Below are 16091 nucleotides of genomic sequence, written 5' to 3'. Positions count from 1 at the left end.
AGTGAATTAGGAGGCAAGGACATTTCATTATCATTAAGAAACCTAGTTGGAAAAGAAAACGACAGTCATTGGAAGAAATGAATTTCTTCATGGTGATCGTGCATTTTAATTTTCCTTTTGAGGACTCCTAAAATTAGATTTCTAATAGATGGAATTTTTTTTAATATAATGAATCCATTAGGGGCCAGAGAGATTGGATAAAGGTTAAGACACTTGCTTTGTATGCTCCCAGCCCCACCATTTCAATTGTGGCACCGTGTGGTCCCCTGAGCACTGCCAGGAGTGATCCTTGAAAACAGAGCCAAGAGTAAACCCTGGACCTTGCTAGAATCGCCCAGTGCTAGAATCGCAAGGGAGGGGCAGGGAGAGGGAGGAGAGAGGGAAGAAAGGGAAGAAAAGTGACTCCTGCACTGGAAATCTGTGGCCTTCCAGAACTGTTTCTATGCCCGTGTGAGTCAATTTATAAATGCTCATCTTGTGTGAAGGGACGCACTTTAATAGGAACTTTGAGATGTACCTGAAGTTTCTTAGCACTCTGAGGACTGTAAGAGAGTTTCTGTAGCTCTGAAGGTAGAATTACTCTTAAAAGGCAGGCTTTAAAGTCCCACCAGTCCCTCCTCTTTAGTCTCGGAACCTCTGGTACAACTCAGTCTGCTCATCTGTAAAATGGGACTCATATATTGCAGTTTAATGGGATTATGAGGGGAAGATGAGCTGCCCTCCACAAATTCCTTAGAATTGTACCTGCACACAGAAAGGTCTTGGCAGATGATATCGGTAGAGATTATTGTTTGTAGAATCAAAAAACATGGTTAGTTAAGTGGATTAGTAGTTTTTTTTTTTTTAAATTAAATCACAGAGAGATACACAGTTGCAAAGCTGTTCATGATCAGGTTTCAGTCATACAATTTTTCCATCTCTCTCTACCTCCCCCTATAAGAGACTGCTTAGGCTCAGGGTGTGGCTTGGTCATGTCTTTGGGGTGGTTTTTGTCTTGGACCCCAGTGAATCTCTGTAACCTGCACTTGTACATATGAAGCAAACTCCCCACTGAGCTCTTTCTCTTCCTTCTTGAAGCCTTGGAAAAGAAACTATTTCCTCACGGAACAAACCTAATGAATGCACTACAGTGCATCCAGTCAGAAAAACGTAAAATCTTTGTGTGCCTTTGAAAACTTCCCTTTTATTTATTTATTTGAAGAAAAACATTTTATTTGGAGGTGTTTAGGAAGGGAACGGTGGGAAAGAAATTGAGAGAGTAGTGTGCTCAAGAGAGAACGGGATCTTTTCCAAAGGTGGAGAGAGCCCCTCCACACACCCCAGCACTAGAGAAGAAAGCGTGAAAGTCCACATCTCAAGAGGGGAGATGCCATGACACATGTGCTTGGGCAGCACATGTGCCTTTCCTTTCATTTTCTAATTTAAAAAAAAATTTTTTTTAACCTTCTCTTCTTCTTTTCCTGATTCCTCTCCGGGGCAGCCAATGCTAGTGTCGTTCTCTTGGTTACAGCCAAGCCCTCATCACCGTGGAGGGCAATGGTGAATAGAAAGGATGGAAAGGATGATAGAGTGTGGCAGCCTGTGGAAATGCACCCAGGGCCTGTGGGGAGGCAGCTGCCTTTTGATCACTGTGTGAACCCTCGCTCTGTCCCATCAACTGTCCTTGGCCAGTCGTGAGTCTCTGCACAGTCCTTGGAGGTGAAAAGTCAAGGGTGTGAGGAGAGAGTATTGAGATCTTGGAGATTGTATGGCAGAGCTTGGGGAGCTTGGGATTTGAACTCCCAGTGCATCAGACCCAAGAGGTAGCCCTGATGTGTTTTGTGATGGGAAGGATGCTTGAGAACGATGAAATAGCTGAGGGGAGAGTGTCATCCCCGACAGAGGAGGTCAGGGGGGAGCCTGCCTGCTTTTGTGTGTGTGTTTCTTTAAGTCTCCTTTGTTACTCTACTCTCAAAGTTGAACTAAAGCTTTCCCTATCTCCTGGTAGAAAAAAAAATGATCCAACGCCTCACCGCCCCATCCCCCTCCATCACCCTTATCACCCCTACAGACCTTCCATCTTTTTGTTATTATGTTTTTTTTAGTTTGGGCTAGAGCGATAGCACAGCGGATCGGGCGTTTGCCTTGCACATGGCCGACCTGAGTTCAGTTCCTCTGCCCCTCTCTGAGAGCCCGGCAAACTACTGAGAATATCTCACCTGCACGGCAAAGCTTGGCAAGCTCCCCGTGACGTATTCAATATGCCAAAAACAGTAATAACAAGTCTCACAATTTGTTCTGAGATGTTACTGGTGCTCACTCGAGTAAATCAATGAACAACGGGAGGACAGTGCTACAGTGCTACATTTTTTTTAGTTTGGAGGGGCACTTCTGGTTGTGTCCAGGGTATCCTGGGCTTGATCCTCAGGCGTCACTCCTGGCAGTTCTCAGTGGACTGCGCAATACCAGGAAAGAACCCCGGGTTTCTGCATGCAGAAATGTTTGTTCACAAAATAAATAAATAAATAAATAAATAAAATATTTGTTCGTAGCACCCAGAGCTCTCCCCTGCTCTCCCCTTTGGGTACTGTGGTTTGCAAAAGAGGTATTGAGTAGAAATCATGTTCGGTCGATAGTCTGACTCATCTTGCTTAGAATGATACTTTCCATGTAGTACCACTTGTATGTAAATTTCATGCTTATCCATTTTACCTGACTTAGTCTTGCCCATCTCCTTCCACTAAGGATGTAAGTGATAGGGCTTGTCCATTTGGTTCTTTGTTGGTTTCCTGTCACTGGTGGATATTGGCTGGCTTGTCAGTCAACCTTTGCTGACCCATTGAGTGAAGTTTCAGGGTCCCTCTCTCAGCACTGGAGTCAGGGTGCGCCATGCCTTTGTGTCTGAAAGAAAACTTTTCCTTTTGCGTTCTGAGCGCCAGCCCCAAGATCACAGTTTCCCACCAGTGAACAAAGGTGTCTCTAGGGGCCGGATCCTCCTCTTCCAGAAAGCATGGCTCTTAGTGCCAGTGTGCAAGGGGGAGCCTGCAGAACCATCTTGACTTCTTCAGGGTCCCTTTGGCCCAGCCTGCTTTCAGATGCCACCCCATCAAGGCCAACACGCCCAGAGACCTTTGCCAGTTCCCCGGGCCTCTGCTGCATTAGCCGAAGATAAATCTATGCAGAGTGCACTGAAGGGAACAGACAACTGCATTAAGCCGTGTAATGATGAGCACTAATGGCCTGTGACAGAATGGCTCTCCGTAGGCTGCTGGTCGTGTGAGGTGGGGAGTTTTCCCTTTTGATCATGGTAATGAAAAAGCAAAACAGAACTGCATCCGCAGATGCAAAGGAATGGCCCGCAGGCCAGGCTCAGCACATCTCCCAGTTATCTCCTCATCACCTCTTTTCTTGAAAGCACATGCATCGTATTTATTTATTTATTCATTTATATTTTATTATTTTTTAAATTTTTAAAAAAAATTTTATTAGTGAAACACCATGAGGTATAGTTGTGGACTTACAGATTTTTGTGCTTGGGTTTCAGTTATACAATGATCGAGCACCCATCCCTCCACCAGTGCCCATTCTCCACCACCAATGATCCCAGTATCCCTCCCACCCACCCTCATCCTCACATGCATTTTTAAAAAATTTTTATTAGTGAAACACCATGAGGTACAGTTGTAGACTTACAAATTTTTGTGCTTGGGTTTCAATTATACAATGATCAAATACCCATCCCTCCACCAGTGCCCATTCTCCACCACCACGGATCCCAGTATCCCTCCCACCACCCCCCCCCCATTTCCCCCTTCCCACCCTGCCTCTGTGGCAGGGCATTCCCTTTTGTTCTCTCTCTCCTTTTGGGTACTGTGGTTTGCAAAAGAGGTATTGAGTAGAAATCATGTTTGGTCGACAGTCTGACTCATTTTGCTTAGAATGATACTTTCCATGTAGTGCCACTTGTATGTAAATTTCATGACTTCATCTTTTCTAACAGCTACATAGCTCTCCATTGTGTAGGTGTACCAAAGTTTCTTAAACCAGCCATCTGTTCTCGGGCACTCAGGTTTTTTCCAGATTCTGGCTATTGTAAACAGTGTTGCAATGAACAAACAAGCACATGTATCTTTAAAAAAATATTTTTATTGGATCACAGTGAGATACACAGTTATGAGGTTCTTCATTATTGGGTTTCGGTTATATAATGTTCCAACACCCATCCCTTCACCAGGTACATTTCCCACCACTCATACAGTCTTGCCCGCCAAAGGAGCCTGCACACCCTGGCATGGTGATGGGGCCGAATGAATGAACTGGAGGGGCACTGCCGCTTCTTCTCAAGAGCAGCCCCCTGAATGTTGTTGTCCAAATGGTGATACTGAGTATTTTCAGTACCTATTAGTACTACCTTTGGACAACTTATTCAAAGTACTCTGAAAGATCAAATGAGACTATGAAAGATCAAGTGAGTCCAAAGCTCTGTGAGAGGTCAAAGCACCATGAGAGGTCACAGTGAGCTATGCTGAGTGATTTGTTTTTAAATTTTAGTAATATACTTTAACCAAAAATATTACTTCAGGGAACATTGGTGGTGGAGAATGGGCACTGGTGAAGGGATGGGTACTCGATCAGTGTATGACTGAAACGTAATCACGAAATTTTTTAAGTCTGTAATTGTATCTCATGGTGATTCATTAAAAAGTTTTTAAAAACTCACTTAATTTTATAAGAACAAAGAGGAAAGAATCTTATAAACTCTTATTCTTATGTTCAGTTAATGTGTATCTCTCAGATCTGAAAACTTTGAAATTTTCTAAAGTTTTCTTTAAATATGAACCAACTATCAATCTATAAAAGTATACATTCAACATAAAAGCAACATGGAATCAGTCATGTGATATTTTTAAAAGATTTTTCTATGCTATATCTTTATTTATTTATTGAGTCACTCTGAGACACACAGTTATAAAGCTGTTCATGATCCAACCCCCATCTCTCCACCAGTGTCCATTTCCCACACCAATCACCCCGTTCCCCTCCCACCACTCCCTTCCCCCAGCCTGACTCTATGAGAGTCACTTCCCCCCCTTTCTTTCTTAAAAAAAAATTAGCTAAACAGTCCCATTCATTTTGGTGTTTGATTTTGGGCCACACCTGGCAGTGCTCAGAGGATTGGGTACCCAGGATCAAACCCAGGTTGTCAGCATGTAAATCAAGTGCTCTCCCCACTGAACTATGGGTCTGGACCCCTTGATAGTCCCATTCCTATTTTAAGTTAAGCACTTGAATGCTTTTCTGTTTCTCTCTTTTCCTTTCTGACTCCTGCCCATCTATCAACTATGCAGCTCTGGGTCAATCTGTGAACTTTCTCCTTTGCACATGGTCTTTGGCGAGGCTCACATCCATGTGTACAGACGTGGTGGGTGAACTACTGTAAATATGTAAATTGTGAATGCCAATGTGGATGTGAGGCCAGTTGATCTTGAAGACTCCCTTTAATTATAGAACTAAATAATTGCTAAAAGCTTGAATTATCTATCGAATGAAACATTGAATGATCTGACCTAGAACTTAAAAAAAAAAAAGGAAGGAAGGAAGGAAGGAAATGTGTTCGGAATGCCAGTGTGACTTGCATGGTCTGTGTCTTCAGTGTTGGCTTCTCAGCCATTTAGGGCAAATTTCGCCCATATCCACAGAGTTATTTGACAACACATTTCCTTCCCACCCCTAAACCTCCATGGGTGATCAACCCAAAAAATAGCATTTTCATTTGTTACTAAGTACAATCCTGGTTGGACTGTTTTCTATAAATTCGGTTTTATTACTTTCTTCCAAAGTCATTTCTGCTAATCCAGTCAGAAACCTCACTTTTGTTTGTCATTTCCCGGCTCAGTTCTTAAGTAAGGGAGTTTTCTTTAAATTTAGCCTAAGAAGAAAGGGTCACAGGCACATCCTGAGACCCTAGTTTTGCTGCCTGATTAGTAAATTTGCAAGTGCTAGGATCCCATGTACTTAAAAAAATTCTTATTTGGGGGTGGCTCATTTTCTCCCTTAAGTTTCCCCACACATAGACTCTTCTGTAGCCCCCATGTGAAGTGGAGTGCCCTGCCATGTTGATTTAGTGGGATGTTTCAATAAATTTCCCTGGTTACAGTGCTTGCTCCGTAGCCATCAGAGCCAAGAGGGAGACAGACAGATGAGATGGTTAACTAATTTTAAAAGAGAAGAAATTCCATTTTCTCCATCCTTTAATGTCATGGCTGTCCCGCCAGTGACCTGCTCCTGAGATGTATCGGGTTCCCACTGACATACGTTACAGGAAACGGTGACCTGACCTTTTAAAAATTTTATTAACATTTATAAATTTGTTTTAGTGTATTATGTTGGAGGCAATGATTTTTCTCCAGAATGGATTGGGGTGACCAGTGCCTAGATGGATAGCCACACCATCTATTAAGCTCGTGGACATTCTTCTAGAATATACAGATTCTACTTTCAATCCCCTCTTCTGTTTTCAGAGTACGTGTAGGGCTGATATGAATGGAGACCTTTCCCGGGTTCCTTGTAGCAGTTTACAAACAGCTGGATCCTTACTGTTCCCCTCTCTGTAGCTGGTTAGGTTTGGATTATTGCTAGATCAAACACCAAGGGCTGGGAATTTATGCATCCTTTTGCCAGTGCCCACCTCCCCCCTTCCTCCTCCTCCCCCTTTGCTCAGTTCCTAATGTATTCCAGACTCTGTGCCAGTCGCCAGGGATGGAAGAGTGATCGCTACCATCCATGCTCTCAAGGAATGTGCCATCTGATGGATGGATTGCCCAGCCTCCGTGCTCCAGACCCCAATCCAAGGGGGATTTGCTCTCTCCGCCGCTCTACTGGATTCCTGGTTCTGAACCTTTTTCCTTTTTTTTTTTTAACTGCTTTATTAGAACTTAGCTCTTCTTTAGGAAAGCGTTGCAGTTAGCCGTACTTTGTGGTCCAAGGTGTTTGCCAGCAATTAACAGAGGGAATCGATTCATACAGGGAATCTTGATGAATACAAATCAGTGCAAACTTAGCCTGAGTTAAAATGCCTTAGCAGTGTTCATCTTCCTGTGTACTCTTAAGAAACTGAGAACTGGGTAGCTTTCTAAAAAATATACCTCTCCTGGGGCAGGAAACCTAGAAACTCAGGGAGTTGGTGCTCTGTCTTTCTGATATGTTCAGGGCCCCAGCAGTTGTGAGGGGGTTGATGCTCTGCACACCGTTCCTTCAGGAGACCTTTGCCAAAGTGCTTCTGAAATGTAAATTCAGCCTCTTCTCTTCTCACTGTAGGCAGAGACCTGTTTTATGTTACAGTAAATATTTGTTTATCTTGTAGGCTGAGAAATTGAGGCCCCGAGAACCTAAGGGGGTGGGGTGAATTGGTTATGGAAGTTGCTGGACACATTGACTGTTCATGTTCATTGTGCTCGAGGACGGGGCGGCATCCTTAGGCAAACCTCATCTGTGTAGTAGACTTTGTGACTGGATTCTTCCCTTATTGTGTCGGGAAAAATAATCCATGGAACATAGTGGCTTTAAAAGCCTCTTTGGTACTCCTGGGAAATGCTGCTGTTTTGTGGTTGAACATTATGCTTTTCCACATGCATTTTCTTACTGCATTCTCCTTTTTCCTCCAGCTGTTCCAAATTTAACATGGACTTGATTATTTCACAAACTCCTCAGAGGAGGAGTCCTATTTCCAGGTTCTAGGTGTTTGCAGGTGGAGTCACCCAGTTTTGCAAAATGCCTGAACCCTATTTGTCACAGATCCGGTGTGTAAACTGAGAAGCTTTTTTGTTCTAATGAACTCTTTGAGTAAGTTCTCGTAAGAACTATCAAAGTACTAAAAACTATTATGTATAAATACCACAACTATAACTAGTTGTGTAATTGTATCTTTTATGTGTCCTTGATGTTAAAACAATTTTCTGTACTTGTGGGACTCAGAGCCTTTCCACTGTTTACTGGGTACTTCCAGGTGCAGCTGGCATCTGCTCCTCTTTTTCTGGGCAGAAGTGAACAAGAGCTCGGAACTTGTGTTGTTTAGCCCACAAATGACATGGCCGTTCCTCACTGTCCCTTTACCCTACAGCATAAGCAGTAACAGTGCCCAAATAAGCCAGCTTTCCCACGAGACCTTCTGTCTAGTCACTCTTTATATTTATTTATATATTTATTCATTCATTTATTGCTTTTTGGGTCACACCCGGCGATGCACAGAGGTTACTCTTGGCTCTGCACTCAGGAATTACTTCTGACAGTGCTCGGGGAACCATATGGGATGCTGGGAATCGAACCCTGGTTGACCGTGTGCAAGGCAAACACCCTACCTGCTGTACTATCGCTCCACCTCCATCTAGTCACTCTTTAAAGCTGTCCTTTCCTCCCGCCAATGGGGTAGTGACCTGTGCAGGTAAGGCACAGTTACTCACCACTCACACTTAATCCATAACATGCATTTTTATGCATTGGAGGCACACTGTAAGAGATTAGTGACTAGTCTAACTCAGGCTAGAAATCATCTGAATCTGCGAGTCAACTTGAGAGGAAATTGAAACCAGTGTAGAAAGCGTCCATGACTTATGTCGGATAGTTGAAGCAGTCGGAGGCACTTTGAAAAGACAGCCAAGTTGCTTGACTCTTCATTACATGGTGCTTGAACTCCAGTGATATTCGAAGAAACATTCTCCTTCAGATCCTTAGAATTCCAACATCTAACCCCCATAGAACTTCAGTATCCAACCCCTAACCCATTGGTATAGACTCCTAATTAACTAGCCTCTACCATAAGATAGGCTTTACCATCAAATGATTTTTACTATTTTCCCACAAAATACATGAATTTATAAGCTATTTTTTTCACCATCATTTCCTCATCATTCAGCCCATTGTGTTCTTTGTTGTTGTTGTTGAGTCACTGTGAGATACAGTTACAAAGCTGTTTATGATCAACACCCTATACCACGGTACAGTTCCCACCACCAATGTCCCCAGTATCCCGCCCCACCCCACTCCCGCCCCTAACCTGCTTCTTTGGCAGTTCCCCCCCTCTGTCTCTGTCTCTCCCTGTCTCTCTCTTTCTCTCTCTGTCTCTCTCTCCCCTCCACTCTTTCTCCTCTCTCCTTTCTTTCCCCTCTCTCCCCTCTCTTCCTTTGCAGCCCATCATGTTTTAGGGGCTTTTTCCCAAATATCCATGTACTGTTTTAGGCACTTGGGGAGTCCACAGTCAAGTAGAGTGAGTCCCTCATTACTTCTGATGCATTGCAGAACTCCTCTTTAGGTCATATTCTGAATGAGGTGTTTTTTTTTTTTCACAAAGGAAGTATAATAAATACAAGCAGGGGAATAAAAACCATTAAATGTAAGAAGGTTAAATAAATTATAAGAAAAGCCTTGCTTTTCTCACAAATGTATTCCATAAATGCATATAAGTCAAATAAAAATGTATTCATGCATTGTGTGAGAGTCTGTGGGCATCTTGAGGTCATGTTTATGGTCATCTGCCAAAACACCTATTTTTTCTGAAGCTTTTCTATAACTGGATACCCAGAAGCATCATAACCATAAAGTTTTATATGTGTAAATAGATTGTGGTCCATATACTTGGTTCATTTGTAAGCCAGTTGTTTGGAACTCAGAATGTAATTCTTAGAGAAATCATCTTATTTCATGCAGACCTCTGCAAAAAACAGTCTCCTCCAGAACATATCTCTAGTTCTTACTGAAACGTTCTCAAATGTAACTAAAATGCAAGCATATATGCTGGGAATTGATTTAGTGTTTGAATTGAGATTCTGGAAGCAGCTTTCTTACTAAGACTGGGAATGAGCCGTAGACGTTCAGATTCAGTGTTGGCCTGTGCTAGTGAGATGAAGCCAGAGCTCATGTCATCCAGTCTGACATTAGGGAGTAGAACATCGTCTTCAGCGGGCCTTGCTGTTTGCCAAGCCCAAGGACCTGTGATTGCTTTCTTTAGAAAACTAAGTAATAAGGGGCAATTTCTGGAAGTCAGCAGTAGAAAGCGTAGGGGTTATGCCAGTTCTATTGTGAGGCAGCTGAAGTAGAAGTAATGATGGGATTTGGCATGGGAAGGGACTGTAAGGGACCCCTCTTGTTAGGTGCTAGAGAATCACTTCCCTTTTTTGGAGGGGGAGGGAAAGATAGGGTCTCTGTACTGTATGTACTCTTCCTACTTTCCCCTGCTAGCTACTGAGGCATATTGGAAGTACCCCTCCTTTTTTTCTGCAAAGGGCCAATCAGCCTTTTCTCTTTTCTTCACCTCTTTCTCCATTTCACTTGCACAGATTCCTCCCCCAGAATCCAGGAGACCTTGACCAGAAATGTCAGAGTGAGTGGTGTCTCTAGTTGCAGAAACTGTGGAGTGGGAGGGAATAGAGTTGGGTAGGGCAGAGGTAGTTTGATGGCATCCCCCAAAAAGGGTGTGTTGACAGAGAAGCTGCCTGGTGACAAGGCCTGCTCTCACCTCACAGTGTTGGGCAGTACCATCATGGGGAGAAAGTTAGCAGCAGGCGAGAAGAGAAGCAGTGCTAAGCACTTGGCTAAGATGGGGGGCCTGTGTGCATATGGAGCAGAGGGTTGAAAGGGAGTTCACCACCTCACTGATACATCAGAACATGTGACTCAGTGACAGTGACCAGAAAATGTACTAGCTAGCATGGACGTTTAGATCTAAGGAAGCAAATAAGCATCATCACATCACATAGAATGTAGAAGCTTGTTCATTACATGACCTTTGTTGAATGCAAAAGAATATTGTAGAAATATGTATCTTTAAAAGCTAGAATTTGAGAACTGGGAATCTAAGCTAGGAAATAGAACACATGCCTTCGGTGGTTGAGGTCCAGAATTCAATCCTCCGCATTCCCACCCCTAAGAGCACACACATAGGTAGAAATTTATCTACAATATAATGTGTGTCATTGGGGTAAGAGGCTGGTTGGAAAGAGGGCCATGAGGGTGAGCTGACAAAGCAAAATCCTCCAGAACTCAGAGAATAGCTTGAGAATCCTTTGAGTTCACTGAAACTTCTTTTAAGGTCACCAGGAGATTCCATGTCTGAGGAATATCTAAGGAACATCTTTTTTTTTTAGTACTTTTTATTTTTTTATTTTATTTTATTTTATTTTTTTGCTTTTTGGGTCACACCCGGCGATGCTCAGGGGTTACTCCTGGCTTTGCACTCAGGAATTATTCCTGGCAGTGCTCAGGCATATGGGATGTTGGGAATTGAACCCAGGTTGGCCGTGTGCAAGGCAAACGCCCTACCCACTGTGCTATCGCTCCAGCCCCAGTTTTTAGTACATTTTTATATCAAAACATTTCATGTCATCTGGCTATTTACTTTCTGATAAAAAATTAAATTTTGTAGCAGTGAGATTTGGGGGGAAGGGGCTGCTTTGGAAGCTGGTTTTACGTTTCACTGTTTTTATTTATTTTTGGTTTGGGATGGGCCATACCTGCCAGTGCTTCGGATGTGTTCTTGACTCTGTGCTCAGGGATCACTCCTGGTGGAACTCAGGGGCCATATGTGGTGCTTGGGATTGAACTCTGGTTGGCCACATTCGAGGCAAGAGCCCTACCTGCTGTATTGTCTCTCTAGCCCCCTTGTTTTATTTTTAAGATAAGCTTCGAATGAAATTTGGCTCGGTTTCTGGCAGTTATCTCAGCTTTCAGCAGCGCCGATTCCCGACAAACGTTAAAACCACTAGGAACTGGCGTGAGTGGTTTCTCTGTGTCCGTCATGCATGCTTTGGAGGCTGGTGTGTGCGTTGCTAAGCAGAATGATGCCCTCAGGCATTGTGCTAACTGGTCACAGGCCTCGGAGTTTTTTTGGAGTCACATGTAGGTGAAAATTCCAGCCTTCCCAGATTTGTGACTTTGGGCAAGTTCCTTAATCATCTCAACTTGTTTCTTCACCTGTGAAATGGGGCAAATAATAACTTGCTGGCAGCACTGTTCTCTGTGTCAGCTCAGATGATTTATGGGAAAGGTCCTGGCAGTTACCACAGGCCCCGCAAATGTTTGCTTTGTTTCAGTTTGATTCCATTTCTGACTGTGTGCTCCGGGCCTGTTGCTAACAAGCTGGCAGAGAAATAAAACAATACAGTCTGGCTTTGTGGGTGTTTGTAGAACCTCCTAAGGATGAGGTACAGCATGCAAGACCCTCTTGGGAGCAGGAGAAAGCAGAATTCCCTTCTTCCTAGATTCCCATTCGTGCTTCCTCACACGCCCCTTATTACTGGAAGACTTTCCGGACTCTCTCCGTATTTGTAAAGAGTATTCGTTGATTGAGGTTGGGTCTTAGAGGATGGTTTTGATGAATGTGGGGCAAATTCTTAGACTTTCCTCTCTTTGAAGTATACCACAATGATGGAGTTATTGGTTTATATTATAGCAGATACTAATCAGTATCCGACTCCAATGATAAGCCCCCCCCCCCTTTTTTTTTAACAATAGCAAACTCTGCTTTCAGAACGCTTAGATTTTAATGGGAGAGTCAGACAACAAGTGAATGAAGTAGCTCACTTACTGTAAATACTTTAATGGAAAATAAGGCAGCACATGGAGGACTTCTGGAGAGAGTGTCCCAGCCAAGACAGGAGCAGATATAATGAGAGCAGCCATGTGAGAGATGGACAGACAACTTTCAGACAGAGCAAGTGCTGAGTTCAGAAGCCAAGGAACAAGGAAGGAAGGGTGGCAGAGGGGAGGCCACATACCTTGTGTGGTGATGGGCACAAGATAGTAAGGTGACCAGAACCCCGGAAAGGAAGATACTGTTGGGGAGTCTGGAATAATGGTGTGTGTGTGCGTCTGTGTGTGTGTGTGTGTGTGTGTGTGTGTGTGTGTGTGTGTGTGTGTACATACGTGCATGCATGAGCTGAACATTTTGGAACTCAACCTGTTATGTCCCCTCAGTGCTTGGGCAGACAGTATAGGGTACTGGGATCTAACAGAGTCAGTCACAAATCTTAACCCCAATCTGTCTCTCCAGCCCCTGGAGTTTTGAGTTTTTAAGTATTATCTATCGTCTGATTTAGCTTTCTTTTTTGTGGGAATGGGTGCTATACCTTTCAGAGCTCAGGGACTATTTTCGGTTCTGGTTTCTGCGGTGAGTACTGGCTCTGATGGAGGGACCCTGTGCAGTGCCGGGAATGGAACTAGGGTCAGCCACCTTAACCCCTATACTGTCTTATGTGCCTTAACCCCTATACTGTCTCTCTAGTTCCTGATTTTTTTCTTCCAAGTTTTACTTGATTTGCCTTATGGAGAACTTGCTCCTAGGGGAGAGATATTAGCAGGGTAAGGGCTGTGGAGAAGTCTCAAAGGACTGGAGCACAGGCTTAGGTCCAGGAGTCCTGGATTCAGTTCCCAATATAACATGGTTTTCTGAGCACCACCAGGAGGCGTGTCCCCTGAACCAGTCCTGTGTGGCCCAAGAAAGCATAAACATTGCAATATGAGCAAGAACAAAATCCTTGCAATGATGTAGGGCAGCAACAATGACTGAGCAACGTGGGTACCAGCTGAATGAGAGCTGGCCACATTTTCAGTACAGCAAAACACTCGCCACAGAGCTGAGTACGGGTTTGAGAGAAAAGGGAACAAAGGAAGTAGGCTGCATGGAGAATGAAGAGGAAGAGTTCAGTGGAACGATCATACATTCAGTTTTGGAGATGCTAAAAATACAAGATTTCTATTTGATAACCAAGTGTAATATGTCGAAGGTCTCATTGAAGGCACGGATCTAAGGTTTGGACATGGGCACTAGACTTGAAGATCCTTTGGGCCCTAGCAGAAACATTTTATATAACTTCACCATCCACTTGAGCCACTTAGATATTCAGCTCTCAAAATGTGGATAGTGCTACTGTGGAATTGATTGAATGTTTTACTGTTCATTACTTTAAATGAAAATGTAAAGATTTCCATCTGAATGGCCTCATTATATCGGTCCACATAAAAAGACAGATACAATTATGAAAGCCACCAGCATTCCAGTATTATGCAGGAGATGGATAGAATTCACTGAGGTGGGCACATAGGTAAAGATGGAAAAAACATCCGAATGCTAAGGCCTCCAGTGTAGAGGTTAGAAACGACAAAGCATCCATCCAGAGTGGCTCAAAAAGAAGTGAAAGGGGTTTAGAGGGAAAGACCAAGGGAATATGGTTTCCAAGAAACTAAACGGAGGTGTAAAGTGTTTTTTAAGGCTGTGTCTGATGTTTCTTTGAACCGTGCATCCCTCTCATTATGTAGTTCGTCACTTAAAGGGCTGTGGAGTCTACCTCTCTCCCAACCTAGCAAATACTTGTTACTCTATAATTATTTTTAAAAATGGAAACCACTAAAAGGGCAGTAAATCACTGCTGGATTTTACTAAATTATTTTCAGGAAATGTGTTCTCTTAATGCCCTGATGTCAGAGATACCCACCCCCTATAAAATCCCAAACTGGACTTAATGCTGCTCCTCCACTGTGGCCACACCACCATTTAGCTCTCCTGCTCAGTTCTCAATGGACCGGGGTTTGGGGAAGCCAGTGTAGAGAAGCATCAGCACCTCAGATTCTCAGAGAGTGAAGTGACAGAGCTCATCACTCACCTGGCCTGACTTGTCCTCTCTCCCTTACCTTTTTGCCTTTCTGGTGTATAGTCATTAAAGGGATCTTTCATGGAACTCCTGGATAGTGAGGCTGAAAGTTTGCTTTACTCTTGGCCTTTGTCAACTTCTGGATCCAATGAAACATTTCTTGGCTACGGCTGTGAAGAGGTTCTTGGTTTTGTACCAAATTTCTGGAGTGCCAATGTGAATTATATGTACCTCAGTCTAACTTCCTTTCCCCCTTTACTCAGCTTCTCTCTCTCTCTCTCTCTCTCTCTCTCTCTCTCTCTCTCTCTCTCTCTCTCTCTCGTGCTTCCTCTGGAGTTTGAGTGTTAACCCTCAGCATTCTTTTTTTTTTTTAATTTTTATTAGTGAAACACCATGGGGTACAGTTGTAGACTTACAAATTTTTGTGCTTGGGTTTTGATTTTACAATGATCAAATATCCATCCCTCCACCAGTGCCCATTTTCCACCACCACGGATCCCAGTATCCCTCCCACCCCCCATCCCCTCCATCCCTCCTTGCTTCTGTGGCAGGGCATTCCCTTTTGGTTTCTCTTGCCTTTTGGGTGCTGTGGTTTGCAAAAGAGGCATTTGAGTGGCAATCATGTTTGGTCTATAGTCTACTTTCAGCATGCTTCTCCTATCCTGAGAGGAGGATCCTCCCAACACCTTTATTTGGCGTTCCCTTCTCTATCTGAGCTGCCTTTTCCCCTAGCATGTGTGGCTGGCCTCCAAGCCATGGAGTAAACCTTCTGGTACTAATCTCGGCTATTTTGGGGTGTTAGTCTCCTATTTTGTTACTTTTATGTTCCCCAGATGAGTGCAGTCTTTGTATATCTGTCCCTCTCTTTCTGACTCATTTCGCTTAGCATGATACTTTCCATGTCGTACCACTTGTATGTAAATTTCATGACTTCATCTTTTCTAACAACTACATAGTACTCCATTGTGTAGATGTACCAAAGTTTCTTTAACCAGTCATCTGTTCTTGGGCACTCAGATTTTTTTCAGATTCCGGCTATTTTCAAGAGTGCTGCAATGAACAAACAAGTGCAGATGTCACTTCGACTATACTTTTTTGCCTCTCTGGAATATATCTCCAGGAGTGGTATTGCAACCCTCGGCATTCTTTCTCTGTCTTTTCTCTTGAGTTTGCATCTTCCTTTTTTGTTATTTTCATTTGTTTGTTTGTTTTTATTAAAGAGCCCTGGTTTACAACGCTACTGATAGTTGAGTGTTAGAATACAGCACCAATCCCTCCACCAGTGTCAACTCCCCTCCACCAGTGCTTCTTTTCTAGTTCTTGTCTCCAATGATTTCTCTATTTGGAAAAACTTCAACTGTTCCCATGTATCTGGTTTAATCACACACATGGTTGCTTTGTCTTGTTCTTGAAGTGTGGCACTCATTAGAATTTCTCCGTTCCTCCTGGAACTCTGCCTTTGCTTCTTTTTGT

General features: G+C 43.4%; 1 protein-coding gene across 1 annotated transcript in view; it reads left to right on the top strand.

Moving 5' to 3' along the window:
- The window catches only part of EXOC4 (exocyst complex component 4), an 850139-nt gene that overhangs the window by 428646 nt on the left and 405402 nt on the right, over nucleotides 1-16091 (top strand). The window lies entirely within an intron of this gene.

This window comes from Sorex fumeus, unplaced genomic scaffold (assembly GCF_029834395.1).
Source record: "Sorex fumeus unplaced genomic scaffold, SorFum_2.1 ptg000048l, whole genome shotgun sequence".
NCBI classification, from domain to species: domain Eukaryota; kingdom Metazoa; phylum Chordata; class Mammalia; order Eulipotyphla; family Soricidae; genus Sorex; species Sorex fumeus.
This window is presented reverse-complemented; position numbering and strand designations above follow the sequence as displayed.